Genomic DNA, 20,275 nt, shown 5'->3' on the forward strand with positions numbered 1-20,275 from the left:
GAGGAAGTTAGTCGATCGTGTTTTGCTACACTCTGACTGTCTGCTTGTCGAAGTTACTTCCGGTTTAATGAATATAATTAGCTACGATCGGATACGATAAATATGCATTGAGTAAATAACTGTTAAACGCATCGTAATTGATTCCTTTTCTGTGAGAAAGTTCCTTATCATTGAACTATATTCTAACAATATAGTGAACTGTTTACTTCGTTAACATTTTTCATTTATAAGAAAAATAAACGTCTTACTTTCTTTGTTTTCTAGCATAAAATAGGATACTCGAACTAATTGAAGTTTCACCGGCACGTTTCTTAAATATGTACATAAGACGTCATACATTAATTATAGCTTTTTAAAATTTAAATAGATTAGCTTTTCTTCGTGTAACATTATTTTATATTTAAAAATATTCACAGCGTCGGACAAATTTTTATAAATAGATAAATATGCTTTTAGAATATAATTACGATCGGCCATCATTTTTCTTGGAAAGCGTATCACCAACGTGATTTCTTTTTTTGTTTCAGGTAAGTTGAAGAATGATGGTGGTTTGAAAATGGACTGGAGGATCGGAACACATACTTCAGTCAATCACCCGTCGTAGAACGAGAAAGACAATCTATCCTATTTTTCCTTCTTTCGTTTTTGAGTAAATACCTCGCATCGTTGACTTGACTACTATGAACACAGCTACTCTGATATATTTTTATCGCTTCGACCGTAAAGCGTACATTTTCGCTTTGAGCTCTTCCGCCATTTCGTAGAATGACGATGGAGCTACGAGATTGTCCGCATGGGATGTTCTCAATTAGCGAAATATTTCTGCCCACAACGAGGACGCTAAGCACGCGCGGCTCGTGCACACAGACATAAAACAAAACTTTTACAGACATATTAAAAGTTTATTGCCATCATAGCTGAAACTCGCATAGCTTTTCTCTTCAATCGATTCTCCTATTCATTCTCTCTCTCTCTCTCTCTCTCTCTCTCTCTTTTTATCTTCTTTAAATGTCGTCTCTACTCATTCACTACATTAGTCTTGGCCACTATTTTACTCGCAGCATCCGGTCCACACGATTTTGCTTTTCAAGGCGCGTAAATATTTCAAGACGTTCTTCTGATATTCATTATAACGCACTATCTCTTTGATTTCCATATAAATCCGTCATTTAAAATCTAATTCCTTCTTTCTATATATACACCACTAAATAAACTTAGTATACATTCTTAAAAATATTGTTGGTTCTTTTTCGTACATTAATTAACTTCGTTAATTCGGTAAAATCGATAAAATCTTGTGACCTTTTGGATCTTTCGTAATTATTTCTCTCTTTCTTTCTCTCTCTCTCTCTCTCTCTCTCTCTCTCTGTTTAACGAATTCCATAAACACGTATTTCGAAAATCTATTTTAAAAATGTTAAGCTTTCTCTTGATTTTTAATCTAATCAAATGTTAGTTACTTTTGCTTAATCGAACATCAAGATAAATCTTTGCACTATGCGCACGATCTCTTATCATTTTTGCATAAAGCATCCTACGCGGTAAATTACACTGTAAAGCTCTACTCGTTCATAAATCATTACATCCTTCATATTAATCACGTGGCTATCGCTTTCACGAATCAGGCTAGTGCTAAATTCCGGACCGCGAACTTTGATAGCAACGATCTCGATGCATCGTCGAAGAGTACTAACACCACGATTCTCTTCATTCTTTAAATAGAAATCTACAGTCTACAAAAAAAGGAGACCAGAGAGAGGGAGAGAGAGAAAGAGGGAAAGAGAGAAAATAAGAACGTAGGGGGACAAGAAAAGTATAATGACGCATAATATTGTGTCAACGTAAAAGCTCCGTTGATCGATATTTCTAACGAAAAATTGCGTACAAACAAGAGTGTTTTACCTATCGCGCCAGCATGAGAAAGCTATTCTTCATCCATTCCCTGCGTGTTCTGTTCGTGTAAAAATATACAAACAAGAGGGACGATGTTTTGTAACAAAATCGGAACATTCACGCACGTTCGTTCGTTCGTTCGTTGTTGTTTCCAAAAAAAAAAAAAAAAAAAAAAAAAAAAAGAAAAAAAGAAAAAAAAAAAAAGAAGAAAAAAGAAAAAAGAGTGAAAAAGGAGAGAAAACAAAATGCAGCAGTTTAGTACGAAACGAATAAATCAATAAAATATTTACGTTGAATTTCCGAACTAATTTTCCCTTTGGATTATTTTCTACTTGAAAACGCAAGTGAACATATACGCGTATGTAAACACATTGAGAACGTACACAAAGAATAAATTCGTCAAATCTTTACGAAGTGCTTAATTTTTGTCGATCATTTGACAATCAAATACGCATTAATACTACACACCCCTCTGAAGTAATTCAAAATAGAAATCAGAGTATTCTACATTGAAGGGGAGAAGAGAGAGAGAGAGAGAGAGAGAGAGAGAGAGAGACAGAGGGAAGAGGAGAGAAGGAATGGAAGAGAGGGAACTCGGCTAATGGATTCGCAGGACCATCGTGTTCACTTATACATTCGCACGAATGGACAAATACACGAACATTTTCGGAGTGGTTGCGTACGTCTCTTTACGTGGGGTGAATTCGTTCGTATGTATACACGGAGAAATGTACACGCGCGCACAAACTCACAGGTGTCGGCACTCCGTGACACGTACGAGCATGGCGAGGCTTTGGTAAGTGTTTGTCACTACTCTCTTCTCTCTCTCTCTCTCTCTCTCTCTCTCTTTCTCTTTCTCCTTCTCTCTCTCTCTCTCTCTTCGTCTCTGTGTATACGTAGGTAATGGTGAAACGAACAAGCCGGCCTCTGGCCCGGAGGGCTCCCGAAAACCCGGAGGAATTAACACAACTGAATTTCAAGTCCTCGCCGTGGCACGAACTTCTCTCGACAATTTCCATCCTGCCACCCCACAACGCCTTGTTGTATATATATCGTTTGAAATCTCGATTATGTTTCTCGCCGACGAGAGTTTCTGTGTGCGTCGTGAAAACGGAAAGGAAGAGAAAGAAAGAGAGGGAGAATATGATCCTCAATGTCTTTGGAGATGTCGACGATGTTTTCTTCTTTCCTTCTCCCTTCTTTTTACTTCCTCATCTTCATTTTCATTTTTTTTTTTTTTTTTTTTTTTTTTTTTTTTTTTTTTTAGTTGTAAAGAGGGTTGGTTGGTAGAAAAGGTCGACGACTCTCGAATCTCGTTACTCTTCCAGGGAAGTAAAACAAGATTCTTGATTATCGTTCGTCGTTCTCTTATCTCTTCCCGTCAGTCCTACTGACAATATTTGCTACCGTTGCTTGTCCGAAAGTTTCCATATTGAAGCTCCAGTCTCGAATTTAAGGAATAAGAGGACCGAGATAGAAAGAGACGATTATGAGTAAATTAAAAATCTTATATTACATATTATCTTATACATTGTGTTATGTATAATTACTTTGAAATTGGAATGATGTATATTTATCGATAAATCGTGTAATTTGATCTCTGTGTCTACAAATTTTCATCCTAACGATTAATCGTCTCTCTTCCGTCGAAAAATTTAAAATTCAAACTTGATCCCAGGATTTATCTCTATCGGATTCGATTTTTAGATCTCTCTCTCTTTCTCTCTCTCTTTCTCTCTCTCTCTCTCTCTCTCTCTCTCTCTCTCTCTCTGTCTCTCTTTGTCTGTCTATTTAAATTTCAAACAGGAAGCTAGGGAGACGCTTGAAAATATTGTATCATAGCATTTTATGAGTATTTATTTTAAGTAAAAGATGATATGCTCTTTCAGAGTGACTAAGATTTTTAGATCCGGTATATAGAATGATTTTGTGAAAAGAAGAGCCGTAGGAAAACGTGGGAAAATCAACACGAGCTGCTCTGTTATTATCTCATTTCCCGTAGCTCGTTTTAATTCGAATGTGTTTTCGTTAATCGGAGACTTCACCTAATTTAAAGGGACAGAAGATGTGAGCGCATTACACCTTCGTTTATTCTTTTTCCCATTAGAAAGAATAACAAGTGGACATCTATATGTTCGAAATAAAAATACTAATGGGAATTAAATAATATTCGGTGTCGTAATCATTACAAAAGGTATTAACGTGAATAAAAGTATACAATGACTTAGCTTGGGTAGGATATTAGTACATATTAGTACAATATGCTTACACACAATGCCCTTGCAATTTAAAAGACGTCGTATTGTGCTCAGGGCAAGCTTCATGTTGTTTCGAATCGACGTTACGTAAACTGCATCCCTCAGTTGCATTTACGTGTTCGCATACACGTCTGTGTGTTTAGTCTAAGCTATTATTAAGCTCATTCGACTCGCCGGCTTTGGATTTCAGAGTAAACGCCGATCGAGCACGATATATCGTGCCCAATCGAGAATCCGTATCAGGGAATATGGTCTTACATTTGTTTGCGAGTACCAACAAGCCACATGATTATACGGAACGTTTTTAAAGCCGATGATTCGATTCAACGTTATACCATCTTACATAGAAAGAACGTCTTTGCGAATTGAAGAAAACTCAGGTTGAACATTTTCAATATAAGATCAATCATGGATATTGTATCAGTTAGAATATTATTGAAAATCGCTTTCATAAACGTTTGTCAAAGCGTACCTTAGAAAGTGGAACGGGAAAAGAAAGCGTGTTAGCGATAAGCGAATCGGATTAAACGACACGTCGCCAGGAATGATGTAATCTCGACTATAGAACGTGATTTATCTTAAATGCGAATATAGTGGTATCGCTATGCTGATTTATACGTTCGTTAAGTTATATACGTACGGCCAGAGCGAATAAATCGATTCGATAGGATTACGAAGCGTTTCGAATCGTCCCGGCAAACTGGACGAAGGTGTCCCGTTGCCCGGAATACTCTGAAGATATACAACGGATGTGAGCTTACCTAAAGTGGAAACGTTAAAAGTACTATTCACCGTTCACCATTTTACAAGCAAACTCTAACGACGATATCTGATAGGAATTTTACACTATTCTTAGGATTAACAATCCTCATTCGGTGAAATTAAATCGTCGACGGTAGAAAAATCCTAAGGGTGGAGGGTAGGAGGGTGGGGATAAAAGAGAAGCTTTAATTCGAGATAATTTAAACGCGTTCAAAAGTATAGGCGGCTTTCGTCCATCCTTCTCTCTCTCTCTCTCTCTCTCTCTCTCTCTCTCTCTTTCTCTCTCACTCAGGGTGTTTTACGAGCTAGCTACTACCCCACCTACCGTGTTACTACTACGATCGTGGACGTTCGGAAAACGAGCTGGATCGCTGAGATTTTAATAAAATGTCTATCCAAAGGGATAACGTCGGAGTTTTACGAGCTGGTTTGCGAATAAGATTCGCGAATGCATTGGAAGAAATGAACTCGATATTTCTCTTTCTCTCTCTCTCTCTCTCTCTCTCTCTCTCTTTTTCACATACATTTACTCACTCTTTTTTTGCTCTCTCTCTTTCTCTCTCTCTTTCTCTCTCTTTCTCATGGAAAGATCTCGTGGGACGAAGCAAGAATTTTTCGGTTCTCATCGAGATGGCTCCTATCGGCAGGTAATGAATTTTCAAGCTCGACGTAGCCGACGATGACTTCGTTCCCTGGGGTTTTCTCTTCCACTTTCGTAACGCGTTACAGCTCGTTCACGCGCGCGATAAACTTTGGTAGTATGGAGGTGCGAGAAACAGGCGGTTGGCCCAGTTACGAGGCTCTTCTTCTCTCGTCTTCTTCCTCCTCCTTCTATTTCACTTCTCTTCTCTTCTCTTCTCTTCTCTTCTCGTTGTAGCAGACGACGTTGGAGACGCCTGTGAGGCGTTACGAGTCGTGCAAGGCCGTTAACGCCACGACGACGGAGCGTGCTCGTTTGCAACCACATGGGGCTTTCCATATGAAACCCCAGGAGTCGTAGTCCTCGTCTTACCACATTTTACCACCATCTTTCTACTTCCCCTTCTCTTCATCTTCTTCCTTCTCTTCTTTTTTCTCTTCCTTTTTCCTCTTTGGTTGCTTTCTGTCATCATTTATTTCGATGATTGAATGTAATAGATGATTTATTCCCAAAATAACAAAAAAAAAAAAAAAAAAATAAACAGAAAAAAGGAAGATTTATAGATAGTCTTCTTCTTGAATAATTTGGAATATTTCATTTTCTTTTGCTTTTATATAATTTGATTCTTTATATAATTTCGTAGTACGAAAAGAAAATATATATATATATATATACATATATTATCCATTTTCGACAATTTAAAAAACATTTTCCCTCAGTTGTAATTCAAAAACACGTGGGAATACCGAGGTCATTGTATCGTAAAGTCGGTTGCATCCTACGAAGAAGCCATAAGCGTAGCATCATCCACCTTCCCTTCCTTCCCTCCTTCTTTTCGCTCTACCACCACTATCGCCATCTCTTCCCAACCCTTCCGAAGCTTTCACCATATTTAAATCATAAACAGACTTACGGTTGCAGCTCACGTACAACGAAACATTTTATGCGCGTACTTTTTGAGAAACGTAAAGAATACTGCTCGCAGTTTAATACACTCAAGCGGTATCTATAAATAATAAACTATGTAGAGTTTGTTTTATAAAAGAATTTTCTCGTAAGCGCACGTGTTTCTTTCTCTTTTAGAAAAATCATATTTTAATATATACCTACATTCATTATTTACGATATTCGTTTTTAGATAAAATTGTACAATTGTTAAATAAATCTACGTCAGTCCTTATTTATAAATTTTCTTCTCTCTCTCTCTCTCTCTCTTTTCTCTCTCTCTCTCTCTGTCTTTTCTAATAAATGGATTTTGGTATCAAGTTGAAGTGATAATGGTTGATTCGATTATTACATAGTGGTTGTCAGTGATTAACAAGCTGCATTGTTATATTAGGAAGATAGAAGGAAGAGGGAGAGGATCTCGTTAGCGACATCAAGCTGAGGAGTCCATTCATAAAGGGCACGAAGCTACGTCATCATCGTCGGCGTTGTGGTTCGTAGCTTGAATCTCGAACGATAGTTTCCTCGTAAGAAGCTATAAGTACCCTGTCGTTTCTCCTCCCTTTATTTCTATCGTTCTCTTTCTCTCTCTCTCTCTCTCTCTCTCTCTCTTTCTGTCTCTCTCCCTCATTGGATTCATCCTAAACTTCTTTACTCTCCTTGTCCTCTCTTACTCTATCACTTCTTCCTTTGCCTCTTTTTCTCATCGATGCAACGTTCAGGACCGAAAGTGCTCGTCTGTCTCGTAATGCTGCACGGTGCCTTTTCGAAACGGCCTCGTGTCCCGCGGGAATCCCAACTCTAGCTATATATACGTAAGAGGGAAATTTGATCGAAACGCTTGATAATCTATGCCCTTTTCCCCGTCCTTGATACACTCGTTGACAGGGAGATACGCCCGAATGCCGCTATCGGCGATCACTCAATCCTACCTCCCTTTTCAACTCACCTCCTCTACCCTTATTTTTCCTTGTAATCCGTGCTCTTTTCGATCATGAACTTCACAGACGATGAGGGGTGGCCGGATATACACCTTCCTTTGTTATTTGAGGGGTTGTTTCAATCGGCTGGATCAAGTAACTCGAGTACGATTAAGTTTATTGATTTCCGTGAGATATCGAAAAAGAGAACCCTTTTAACTCGTCTTTTCTTTTTCTCTTCTCTTTTTTTTTCTTTCTTTTTTTTTTCTTTGTTCCTTTTATTACACGGTTATCTCTTCCTGTTGAATTCCCAAAGTATTAAATTGATAGTAAGTAGAGGCTGTCCAGTATAAAATGAAATTAGTATCAGCTTAAGAAAGTGGTTAGGCGTGTATTAAATTATGAAATACGATGGACGGTTAGTTGCTGCTAGACGAAAGATAGTAATTATAAATTATGTGTAAAGTATTGGTAGCTATGATGTCCCCCTAGGGGACATAGGGCGTCATAGAGAACGTCATATGATGCGATTAGCATGGGAAACAACGAGTTAACGCTACAAAGCTCCCGTAGTTTCTCGACGCTTATAATGACAAGGATCTACGAGGGAGTAACAGGAGGAGAAGGAGAAAGTACCGGTAAAGGAGGAAAAAGAGGACAAGAGGACAAGAGAACTAGAGAAGAAGAAAGAGACAGATAGAGAGAAAGAGAAAGAGAAGGAAGAGAGAGAGATAAAGAGAGAGAGAGAGAGAGAGAGAGCAAGAATAGAGTTTGGAACGATCGTTATTCCTTGGCCGGAAGCCATGAGCAAGCAACCTTACGCACGTTTACCCTAAGCACGTATACGCACGTGCGTGTAGTTCGCGTAGCAGCGACGGCGGCATGACGCGAGAGAGATCCAATAACGCTCGACGAAACACTCGTCTATATGATAATGAAGCGACGTCGTCGAAATTAATGCCGATGCGTGCGTTACGAGATTTCCGCCGAAGCGATCACGATACGTTTCTCTCCTGTCTCGTCATGTTCTATCCTCTTTCTTTATTTCTCTCTCTGTCTCTCTCTCTCTCTCTCTCTCTTTCTCCCTCTCTCTCTCTCTCTCTTTCTCCCTCTCTCTCTCTCTCTCTCTTTCTCTTTCTATCTTCCACAATTCGCTTTTCCGCTCAACGCTATTGTTACTAAATCGAAATCATCGGAAAGCCGTGAATCGTTTTCTCCATTGTTTGAACTATCACAAAAGAAATTATTGTTGAATGAATAAAAATCAAGGAAAACATTTATTCGACAATTTTTCTTCGTCTTCTATATTATTTTTAAAGGATTATCATTCATATTTTTATAAGATGATTTATAAAATGATCTTTCGTTTAATGTCAATGTCACATTCCTCGGTCCTTGTTTATTAATACCTATATGTCATTAATAGGTAAATAATTTCTCTTACCATTTAGACGAAATTTGTTAGTTTGTAACAGGGGTAGTTTGGCATGAAGCCAAATCCGAAACCGATGTTCACTGGCTGGTTTCGTACACGATAATACCAAAGCGATAACGATGCTTATAAATCACGACCGAGGAAATAATAAGAATTTTGCGTAAGAGAAATGGTTTCAATATTCACCAGTGTAACGAACGTTATTTATATTCGTCGTCCAACATTACGAGGATGAGGTAATGTAATGATGATTTTCTCTGGTCCATTTATAAATAACATGAAATGGTCATAACGATAAATATGAAATATGATCGGAACCTTTCGAAATGCTGGTGCGTTTTATATTTAACGGTTGAACTAATTCGAAGATAATTTGGCTCCAGTTCAAACGCAAAAGATCGGGAATAATTTGGCCTGAACTCAAGCCCAAATCGAGAGTCAAATGGACGGTACAAGAGTTTCCCTATATTCCAAGTGATAACGCTCGTTTTTGGTCAGCCAATGTAGAATATTTATTATTCAACGAGCCAGGATTAAATTGTGCTCGCTTTAAACGTTACGTTTTGTATCTGTATATCGATTCGACGGTATAAATAATTTAACGAGTTTTACTATTGCGATATTTTGGAATGAATTTTTACTATTTTGAATATATCCATTTGGAAAATATTTTATTTTAGGAAAAAAAAATTTTTTTTCTCTCGCGTTGTAGTCGTTAAAGCTAACACGGATACGATTAATATTTCAGGCAGCAACTTAAGCTACGCACCTGTGGTAGAAGAGTGAGCGTCACTCGGTACTTGCTCTTTCTCTCTCTCTCTTTCTCTCTCTCTCTCTCTCTCTCGTCATGTTTGCCAAAAACTTCACTCGAGTGGGCAGTTGCCACTCGAATTCGTGTAAAGCGTGTATTCGCATGCATGTTTGCCCGCAAATGTAGAGTAAACACTACGATTATCGACAGTTCAAAGTGACTTGTGCGACTGACACGATTGTATCTTTTACTTTCAGAGAATTATTTAATATTCATAAAAAAAAGAAAAAAAAAAAAAAAAATAAGGTGAATATTACTGTTAATATATCTTTCATAAAAACGAGCTTGAATATTTTTCATTAAAAAACGTATTTGATGTAAATATAATTTCTAATTTGAATTAAATAACAGATGTTATAAAATAACATATTAATCGGAAGAATGATAGAAATTCTTTAAACGTTGATGGAAAGAATCCACCGAACGGAAGTCGACTTCTCGAAAATTCATCGCGGCTATCACAAAGTTATCTTCAAAGCGTGGCAGGAAAGTTTGTGACTTGCAACGAGGGTATTCCGCCTTTCCGTAACAGGTGCTACTCTCGTTCTCACGCCAAGGACGACCCTGCGGGTATTCGTCGAGCCGTGAAAGTCGACCTTCTCTCGCGCAGTCAACCCTACCCTACCTCTTCCCACCTATCTACCATTCTGACCGTGCTCACGATCGTCTGGGCGTGTCCCGGTTCCTGCGGGAAACATCTCGTCTTTGTATAGTCTCTTTATTCCTTTCTCTCTCTTTTATCTTGAATTCTTTCTCTTTCTTCTCTTCTCAATTCAACAAGAGAAGAACGATAAGCATATCCCGTAATTATTCAATGAATACATGAATACATATGCCACAAACGCGAGCTTATACACGAATAAGCAAGGACAGCGCCATACTACTTACACGCGATCGTCGAGTGAGCAGCGTCTACGTGAAAGGACGAGCACATGTACATGCACGTACACACATACGAATATCCGTAGACAATGGTGCACGTCCGGCATTTTTCCGGAGCTACAATTTTCTCGATAAACGAGCTGGATAATTCACGACGCGGTGATTCACGCCTTGTCGGCATTGCGAGCCCTCGGGCCTGCTGATATCCCACGGGATTGAATTAGGAGGACCGATCGCACCCACTTTGCTATCCTCTCCGTTATCCTCTCTTCCTCATCATCTCCCCCTCTTCCTTTTCCTCCTTCTCTTCTTGCTCTCTTCGTCCTTCGAGCTTCGCGTACCTTTCTACCTACCTCCGTGAGAAGAGGCAGGTGCCCTTTTGTCTTTCCCCGAGTAACGATATTAAGCGTCGTTCGATGTTATCGCCTCGGGGACCAGACTCCTTTCCGTGAATCGTAAAATCGTCGAACTGTCTTCCTATGTTACTATTCAGGAAAATTTCAAACATCTCTACTTTATTCCCCGACTCGTTCATGATTTCTTATCGATAATGCCAAAGAAAAAAAGAAGAGAGAGATTTCTTCCTCTAGAATTTTCATCGAACAACAATCCTCTCTCGCTAATAATAATGCCCTTCACGAAATCCTTCTCTTGAGTGCTTAGTGACCGAAATTTTTCTTCATTGCTAGTACCTGAACTTCTTCTCGTTTTGCAAACGAACGTTCTCGATTTGTTCGTTCCTCGAACGATCGCAAAATTTCTCTTCCATTTCAAATAGATCTATATACCTGAAAAATTCGACGAAAATTCGTCGAATAAACTCTATTTCCTGTCGTGAAACTAACTGCAACGTCTACCATTTCTAAGCGCTTGCATTTCTCCTCCTACTTCTTTACCTCCTTGAAAAAGCAACGATAGAAAGGCAAAGGTTCTCTTCGTGGAAGGGAAAGTTTAACAGCTCCTAGAAACGTTTCTATTTGAGAAAGGTATGGCAAACATGAAATACTGAAACTTTGCGACTGTCACTTTTGAACATCTCTGAATTCTTGAAACGATTAGAAAAGCATGATTTTAGTGTACCATTAGCCCCTATGATTGAACTTTACGACGTGGATCGATTCTAAGTAAGATCAAAGTCGTTCATAGAACCGTGAAACTTTGTGTGTTACGTTAACCGTAAAACGAAACGGTTTTCTTCTCTCCCTTCCTCCCTTTAACCCTTTTATTTTTCTCTTTCTTCTCGTTTCATTCGCGAAACTTCCGACAAACATTTTCGACTCGGTGCTTTCGTCGTTTTCGTTCATACCTACCGAATGTCGCCCTTGCAATGACGGGAATGGTCTCGCCCGCACAAACGCACCCGTCGATTTCACCAAGCGTAGAATTAGAAATTGGATCCGCAGCCGCGTATTTCCCCCTTTGTCCATTAACCGTGCCACCCTGTGCCACCCCCGTTGGCAACCGCTGGCCTGCTTAATCCTCTAGGCAACGCGTATGTCTCGATATTTCGTAACGGACTGAGAGAAGCAATGAGAGAGAGAGAGAGAGAGAGAGAGAGAGACAGAAATCAACCCCTACATATACATATATATATATATGAAATGCATCGAGTTTCTCTCCCTTCTTATTCTAGTGGAACGTCGCGCATAGTCATGGAGGGCACGCGAAGCTAGCCGGAAAATAGTTACAAAACAGACGGGGCTCTTCTTAGCCTATGTACATTGCTCCATTGCTCGGGCCGCTTCATCGAGAAGAATGAGTGGTCGTGTACTAGATGAGGGAGAAGTATGAGAAGGGAGAGTGGTTTCTTCGACGCGGATAGGAGTGTGAAAATATTCAAGGGGGCACGTAATGTCTCTCGACGGTGGTGATATCCATAGGGAGACATGGAAAAAGATTAAGCGGGATCCCTCTTTTCTCTAGGACACGTGGGTGCCCGCTTTTCTTTTCGATTCCATAGATGCGTCACCGCGGTAGCCTCGTTAATATATTTCGATTAACGGCCTCGAACTCGTGTAATCATTTTTTACTACCCTATTCTCGTGATACTATTTCTTATTGCTTATGATATTGCGGTCGATATATATATATATATATATATATATATATATATGTATATGTAATCTTAGCACTTGATGTACATTGAACTTGTATAGATATTATATCGAAGAGATTATTAAAAGGAAAAGAGATAAAACGAATGAATCGATCTAATGGTGCCGTTTAATGGACCGATCGATCTCGATTTCTTTATCAGCTCGAAACCATCGACAAGACAAGCTTCTGGTAGCTTCAAAAGGAAAAAAAAGAAGGATAGAAGTTTAATCGATAAGCAAAAAGAGTATTTTAGATAGTAAGCCGGAACATGTGCCGCATGTGTTATTCATACGGGAACGTGCAACTTTAAATTCCGCTTATTATTAGGATTCTAATTTCGTTTCGCGGTCCAGCGAACACGAGCTTCGTCCAAAAGGCAATCACCGGATGACTGGTCGCGTCGAGAGAGGAGAGAGAGAGAGAGAGAGAGAGAGAGAGAGAGAGAGAAAGAGCAAATTGTAACAAAGCAAAGGGTGCCACAAGAAAGAGACGACTATAGATATAGAGATGGAGAAGGGAAAGGAGGTGACTTTAATGTTTTTAATCTAATTCCCTGCGTGCGAGCCTCGCACGAAACTCCTCCCTCGAGGATTCGTTCTGCCCTCGCGGTAGAAACCGGTAGGAATTTTGCATCGTTCCTGCGGAGAATTCGATGTGACAATAGGGACGAGTGCAAGTCCCTTTTGAGGAATGCCCTTTCTATACTTTCAACCTTTCTCCCTTCGCCGCGACCCATTCTCTTTACAACATGTTCGACGATCTATCCCGATTCTCTAGAATTTCATTTCTCAACGTCTTGTCGAGTTAACGTTTCTTTTTTTTTTCCTCTCTCTCTATCTTTTTTTAGTTCGTAACAAACGAATTTTTTAGTGACAACTTGAACGACGATCAACTCGAATAATAAGAAAGATCGTTAAAATGAAATTCCAGAGAATTTCGTATTTAGTCAGACTCAGTTCGTTAAGAATCCATCGTCGAGATCTGAAGGATTTAAAAAAGCACAAGATTCATATTTCTCTCTCTCTCTCTCTCTCTCTCTCTCTCTCCCTCCCTTTCTCTCTTTAACATTTCTCAGGAAAAAAAGCTGACATACGCCGTCGACAGAAAAGAGATAGAAAGAGTGGGAAAGAGGGAGAGAAAGAGAGAGAGAGAGAGAGAGAGAGAGAGAAAGAGAGAGAGAAGGTGGCACGGTGCAGCCGTTTGAAAAGCAAACAAATACTCATCTCCCACGAATAACGTTTTCGCTTAACGGAAACAAACGGGAAAGAAATAACGACGGGCGCATTTAGCCACGGTGAATTCCAGCGACACGTCCGACGCAGAACTTTGCTCCTCTCTTCGAGTTGGTTGAAGAAAAGGGTTGGGTGAGAGAAGGAGAAGGAAGGGGAAGAAAAGGAAAGAAAAGAAAAACGAGCTTGCACCTTCTAGCTCTTCAACTATGGAGAAAACGAAGGAAAAAGAGAAATTTGCGAAAGAAGAAAAAGAAGAAGAAGAAGGAGCGATAAAGGCGAGGATTTTCGCTAGAGACTTTCGAATTTCGAAGGAAAGGGTGGTAGATGGTAGGTCGTGGCTGGTATCGAGTATGCATAAATTCCGTGTTACGGAGCGTGCAATAACAGAGAGGCTAGACGAGAAGAGGGGAGTGCTGCAGACGTCTGGTCCGAGCCGATGCTGGTGGAAGTAGTATTGGCTACATGGAAGCGCACACAAACTCAACAGACATCGACGTCGGCATCGGCATAATCGGTCGCCTGGCGAAGGTTTTATCGGCGATATACCGGTGGCTCGATAAATCGCCGGTTAGAACTTTGACTGCAATTAGTATGGTAATGTGAGAGAAGGAAGAGAGAAGGAGAATACATATACACATACATATATACATACATATATACACATATATTATACGTATACGCATACACATATATATACATACATAAAGTGAGAGAGAGAGAGAGAGAGAGAAGGGAGAAATCTTGTATAGGAATATATGCGAGTGTGTGTTCGTAAGGATGCGTGGGTGGCTAGAAGAGCGTCACGCGTGGATGAGCCTGTTGGTGTGAGCTCCTTCATCCTATATGCGTTGACCGTAGAGCGAGAGAGAGAGCGTAACTCGGTGCACAGCGAGTGTCCACCCACGCTACTCCTGGACCACCGTGGTCTCCCTCACGCATACAAACAGGCGTGGCCCGTGTAATCGCGAAGGTGGTGCAACGGCAGCAGCGCCTTTCGGAATCACTTAAACTGATTAGACCGCGAACGCGTAGGGTGGGCCGAGCTATATCGAACGAAACGAGCTGCCACCATCTCACAATTTTCTCTCTCTCTCTCTCTCCCCTCCTTTCTCTCTTTCTCACTCTCTTCCATTCATGTTCTCTCGCACTCTCTCGTTTTCCTTCACTCGGTGATTTATAGACCCACCGTCAATTTCTCCTTTTCGATATTCGACGAGACTGCTGCTGTTGCTGCTGCAGCGGTAGCTGCGGGGCCCGCCTAGTGTTCCTCGTTTCAAACTCACTCTCGTTACGGGCCCGTAAAATTCAAGTGGCACGCGTTGAACGAACTGGCTGACTGGGAAACGGAAATACGAGGATGAAATGTAAGTTACTACATGGGAATTAATAAAAAGAGAACAAAAATAAATGGATTTAAAATATAATTACATTTTTGAAATGTGTCATCTAAAGTACTTTAGAAATATCATGATATGTGCTAAATCCATTATATTATTTATCCTTAAGTATCTTCATAAATTGAATGGAGGTCATTTTCAAAAGTGTTCTGAACAAAAATACCGCTGTATTTTTTTTTTTTTTATTTTAGAAATTATAAGCGATTTCATTCGATCTTTTCTGTACTAATAACAACGTCATAACGTCGAGATATTTTTTATCACTGTATTTTTTCGAAATGATAAGAAATGAAATAAGAAACTAAAAAAAAAAAAAAAAAAAAAAAAAAAAAGAAAAAAATATATCACGAGTATGTATCTCATAGTCGATATAAAACATGAATATCTCGCGCCCTTAACGACTCGCTTTAATTTGAATAAAGCAAGATAGATCGAGCTATCCGATTGGTCCGGAATAATGAAAAATACGAAATCGAGCGGCCCGGCACGACACGGCACAGCGCAGCAGCAAGCCGCAGCATCCAAGAGGAACGAGTGCTTGCCGTTATATTTCAAAGTTTTTAATCGATTTACCTGCCGCCCGGATCCGAGGGGCATTAATACCGGCTCTCCGCTATCTACCTCGTATCGACACGACGAGGTATTAGTACCGAGTGCAAGTCATGAATGATTAATCACTTTAATTGCATTACTTCATTTCATTACCGATCCCGATCCAATCGGCCTGCTGGTGATCGGCAAAACGTGTCGTTAGTATTCATTCTCCGTATAATTACGATAAGAGATTCGTTTTTACCACTGACCCTTTCTCTCTCTCTTCCTCTCTCTCTCTCTCTCTCTCTCTCTCTCTCTCTCTCTCTCTCTCTCTCTCTTTCTTCCTCTCTCTCTATTTACGAAGAAATTCAAGACAAGCGTCGATCGTCTTCGCAGTATCGAATAGGAACGTATTAATTACGAAAGAATCTCTCCTTCGCTTGTTCTTCCAATTAGCCGTGGCACGTTCGTTCGTAGTTAAGCTCGCTTCGAGGTTGGCATAAAACCGTGCTTTAAGGCAGCAGCTTAATCGGCCTGCGCTGCAGGAACACCTGCACCGCGTTAAATAGCTTTGGCTTTGCCGCCCCTTCGTCTCCCATGGCTCGCATTAATGTTACGTTTGGTAAAAAAGCAATTTTCTCTTTAGCTGAAAGATAATCCAAATTATCCGATCTCCATCACCATTCTATCTTTTTTCTTTTCCCTCTCTCTCTCTCTCTCTCTCTTTCTTTCTCTCTCTTTTCTTCTCCCTATCTCTCCCTATTTTTATATTTCTCCAAGGAAAGGCTAAAGTCCAGATCGTTCAACGCGTCTCATTAAGCACCACTCACAACGTCATCTAATTCTTGCCGAAGCTCTTCACGGGACATTTGGTACAATCTCCGTCTTCGTTTTCCACTAGGTTCGTGAAATTTATGCTTGGCTTAAATGTTTGTCGAGGACGATCGAGAAACAGAGAGAGAGAGAGAGAGAGAGAGAGAGAGAGAGAGAGAGAGAGAGAGAGAGAGAAAGTGAAAGAGAGGTGTAGGGTTGACGAGCTTAGAGAGTGAACGCGTGCAGGAGCGTGTCAAGTGATGGAATTAATCGTAGATGGAGCCCTTGGGGGTAGTGCATGATTCACCACACACCACATCGCGCCACACCCTGAGAGTGTATGGAGAGAAAGAGAGAAAGAGAGAGAGAGAGAGAGTTAGAGAGAGAAGGTTGAGGGTCGGACAATCTGCTGTTATGCAAGATAGAGAGAGAGAGGGAGAGAGAGAGAGAGAGAGAGAGAGGGAGTCGGTGCATAGAAGGACGACGCGTCGTTCTACCTTCTGTACGTCTAGTCTGTATACATATATATATATATATATATATATACATATATACGTCCTAACTTTGTGAATGTGTGTGTTTGAGTGTGTATGTTTCGACCCTTAGAACGTGACACACTACGCAACCGTGCCGAATCCCTTCCGATTATCATGCCAATATTGTCCTCGGTGCGTGATCGATGCTCTTACTGTGCATGCAGATAGCACGATCCCTTCGTCCTTGTGGCGCCAAGTTAACCTATCCGTAAACGTCCACGTATGTGTATGTATGCATGTGTTTCTATGAATACCCGTGTATCCTTTGTGTACGCGTAGGAGTTCGATCATGGAATATCGTAACATATGCTACGATATAACGCATTCGTCGGCCCACACTGTGGTCGTCTTTCGACGATTGCTTCGCTCACATTTGCATTCCGTGCTTCGAGGAGAGGAGCCCTTGTTTAATCAGCCATTCTCAGACGTTAGATCCCGTATCCGGCCACATACACATCCTTAACGCGATCAAGGACCTCGATCTCTCTTTGATCGTAATAATCACGGACGTTTGCTCGTAGTTAGATACCTTTGTTAACACGATGAGATCTAGAGACTAGTTAGTGATGAGTTTGTTCGATCAGTCTGGAATCGTTTTTTGTTTTATATGCTAGACATGAATTTTGAACGTCAAAGGATTTCTCTCTCTCTTTCTCTCTTTATCTCTAACTCTCTCTCTCTCTCTCTGTCTTTCTCTCTCCCTCTTTCTCTCTATCTTTAGCTCTCTCTCTCTCTCTCTCTCTCTCTCTCTTTCTCTCTCTCTTTCTCTTTCTCTCTCTCTCTGTTTTTCTCTTTCTCTTCTTCTGGTTCGATATTTGGTCGTATGGATAAAAGTTGCTGATTTTTCAGTTTCGCCTCATTTTCTCTAAAAAAAGAAAAAAAAGGGGAAAAAAAAACTAGACGGTTGGAGAATAGCAGGCGATCGAGCTTCCACGATAGCGCGAAAGCAGATTAAGCGCACTTTTCGTTATCCGTGCTCCACATTTTTCGAATAATAAATCGCGTTAAAGCTTTAATAGCGCTTTTACCGCTTTTGATGATGGATGCAGCCGAAGTTTGGTGTGAGAGTAGTAGCAGTACGATGAGTGATTTCGTTTCGTCCCTTTCGTCGGTTTGTTCCAATCACCGATGTGTTATGTTTTTTATAGGTAAAAATGAATAACACGACTTCGATACGATTCGAAATAGATATGAGTATTCCGATATTTTAATCAAATGGTACGGTCTGATGAAAGTAAAATAAGTGTCACGTTAAATCGGAACGAAAACGAGACGATGGAAGAGGAAAGAGCGGCCGACCCTCGCAACGTTTCACATGAACGTTCGACGAAAAATCTGCTGACCACGTGTAAACCGTGAAGGGCCGTCGTTTTAACGCTTTTGAATCTATGGCTTTACCGAAGTTAAAAAAATACGAATTATCCCCTTGATACAGTTATCTCTTTCCACGCTTTCTCTGGTCGAGCAAAGAGATATAATGAAATTTTTGTAAAAAAAAAAAAAAAAAAAAAAAAAAAAAGAAAAGAAAAACACCATTGGGAATAGTGCACTTATTTTCTCATTAACCAAACTTAAAGTTTATTCTCGACAAATGTCATCGAAGAAAAGAAGATATTGAAAAGCGCAAGGATTTTTAACTCAACAAATAACGTAGCGAAGAAAACATAAAGAAGAGCGAAAAGATCTTAGGATCATAATACGAGTAGTGCAAACGGAAGGATTTAGCTATAGCTAGATGCACGAACGAGGACAATCGGTTTTACGGTGCGTAAGTAATGCCTTCGTTCAACATTTTACGAGGATACTTTCGAAAGGTGCCTCTCTCTCTCTCTCTCTCTCTCTCTCTTTCTCTCAAGATAATTCTCAAGGAGATTCGCTTTTCATCTCGTTATATTCTTTATCTCGATACTTCACTCCTTCTCTCTCTCTCTCCCTCTCTTCCTCTCTTTCTCCCTTTCTCTCTCTTTGTCACTCTCTCTCTCTCTCTCTCTCTCTCTCTTTTTGTCCATCTCTCTCTTTCTGTCTATCTGTCTGTCTCTCTCTCTCTCTCTCTCTATTCCTCTATAGGTTCGTTCTCTTGGTACGTTCGCGAGTGGCTTCGACGCGGGCATCGACACGGTAATTAATAATTATATCTGAGCAAGTCTAGCTTGGTCCAAGTTATAATTACACCGAGAACAATCAACAACTACCCTGCGTGAAGCAACTTCGGCTCTATGGCGGGAGTAGATTGAGAGAGAAGAGAAGGTAGAGATGAAGGTAGAGTAGGAGAAGGAGGAGAAAGAGGAGGATGGGAAGGTTATTGCTGGACTGAAGGAGCGTTAGGTAGGATAGGATAGAAGAAGAAACATTGAAGCGAAGGAAGGTGGTGGTAGGGTTGTGGACCAATACTCGGCTCGTGTCTGGAATCTATCTCAAGACACGAGCCCAGTCGTGAAACTATCTCTTGCAGAAGGAACTTTATTCCTCCCTGCTTACTCGCCTTCGCAACCACTATTTCCAACTTTTTTTTTTCTATACCTATCTTTCTGTCTATCTCTATTTTTATCTATCTATATCTCGTTTTCTCGGCATTAGTCGTTTATCCAAAGGTCTCAGCCCTCGAGACTGTATCGAGTCATCGTTTTCTCTCCCTTGTCTCTGCTTCACTATGTTCTTTTTCTATCTCGTTCAAGCGTGAAAAAAAAAAAAAATAAAAGTCGTCGATAAAAGAAACGCACGAGTGCGATTCGACGGATCATTAGCTTCACGAAAGTAGAAGGGGAAATACTATTCGCGTTGTACTTAACAGGATTACGTCGAAGTGGTCCTTTGGTAAAATGAACCGATAAATTTTAACTCGATAAATCGGAGCACGTTGTTAAAAGGTTCGTTAAATATTACGATGTTTGAGTATTTTATTTTTCTTCTTAGAGATTTACATAAAGATCGTGATCTTTAAGGTCTAATTCCTTTCTGATTTATTAGGTTGGCAAGAAAATAATTTCAATTTTTTATTGTTAAATAAAACTCAATTTTTTTTCTAAACAAAAATGAACTTTAATCAGACAGATATCTTCCATTCTGTTCGATGACCTTTTGTCATTTTTCTAATAACTTCATGATTCCGTGCTCATAGAA

At 40.1% G+C, this 20,275-nt stretch overlaps 1 protein-coding gene across 6 annotated transcripts in view; it reads left to right on the plus strand.

The window, feature by feature from the left end:
- LOC124947958 (protein slit) overlaps positions 1-20,275 on the plus strand; it is a 309,824-nt gene that overhangs the window by 226,658 nt on the left and 62,891 nt on the right. The window contains exon 1 of one of the 6 annotated variants that reach the window (XM_047490831.1): positions 528-2,689. The exons of 4 other annotated variants lie outside the window; for them this stretch is intronic. The gene's annotated coding sequence lies outside the window, so the exon portion shown is untranslated. Of the gene's footprint in view, positions 1-527; positions 2,690-13,079; positions 15,240-20,275 lie in introns of those variants that run through there. One more of the 6 variants, XM_047490832.1, reaches the window with a different exon arrangement.

Source organism: Vespa velutina, chromosome 3 (assembly GCF_912470025.1).
Source record: "Vespa velutina chromosome 3, iVesVel2.1, whole genome shotgun sequence".
NCBI lineage: Eukaryota > Metazoa > Arthropoda > Insecta > Hymenoptera > Vespidae > Vespa > Vespa velutina.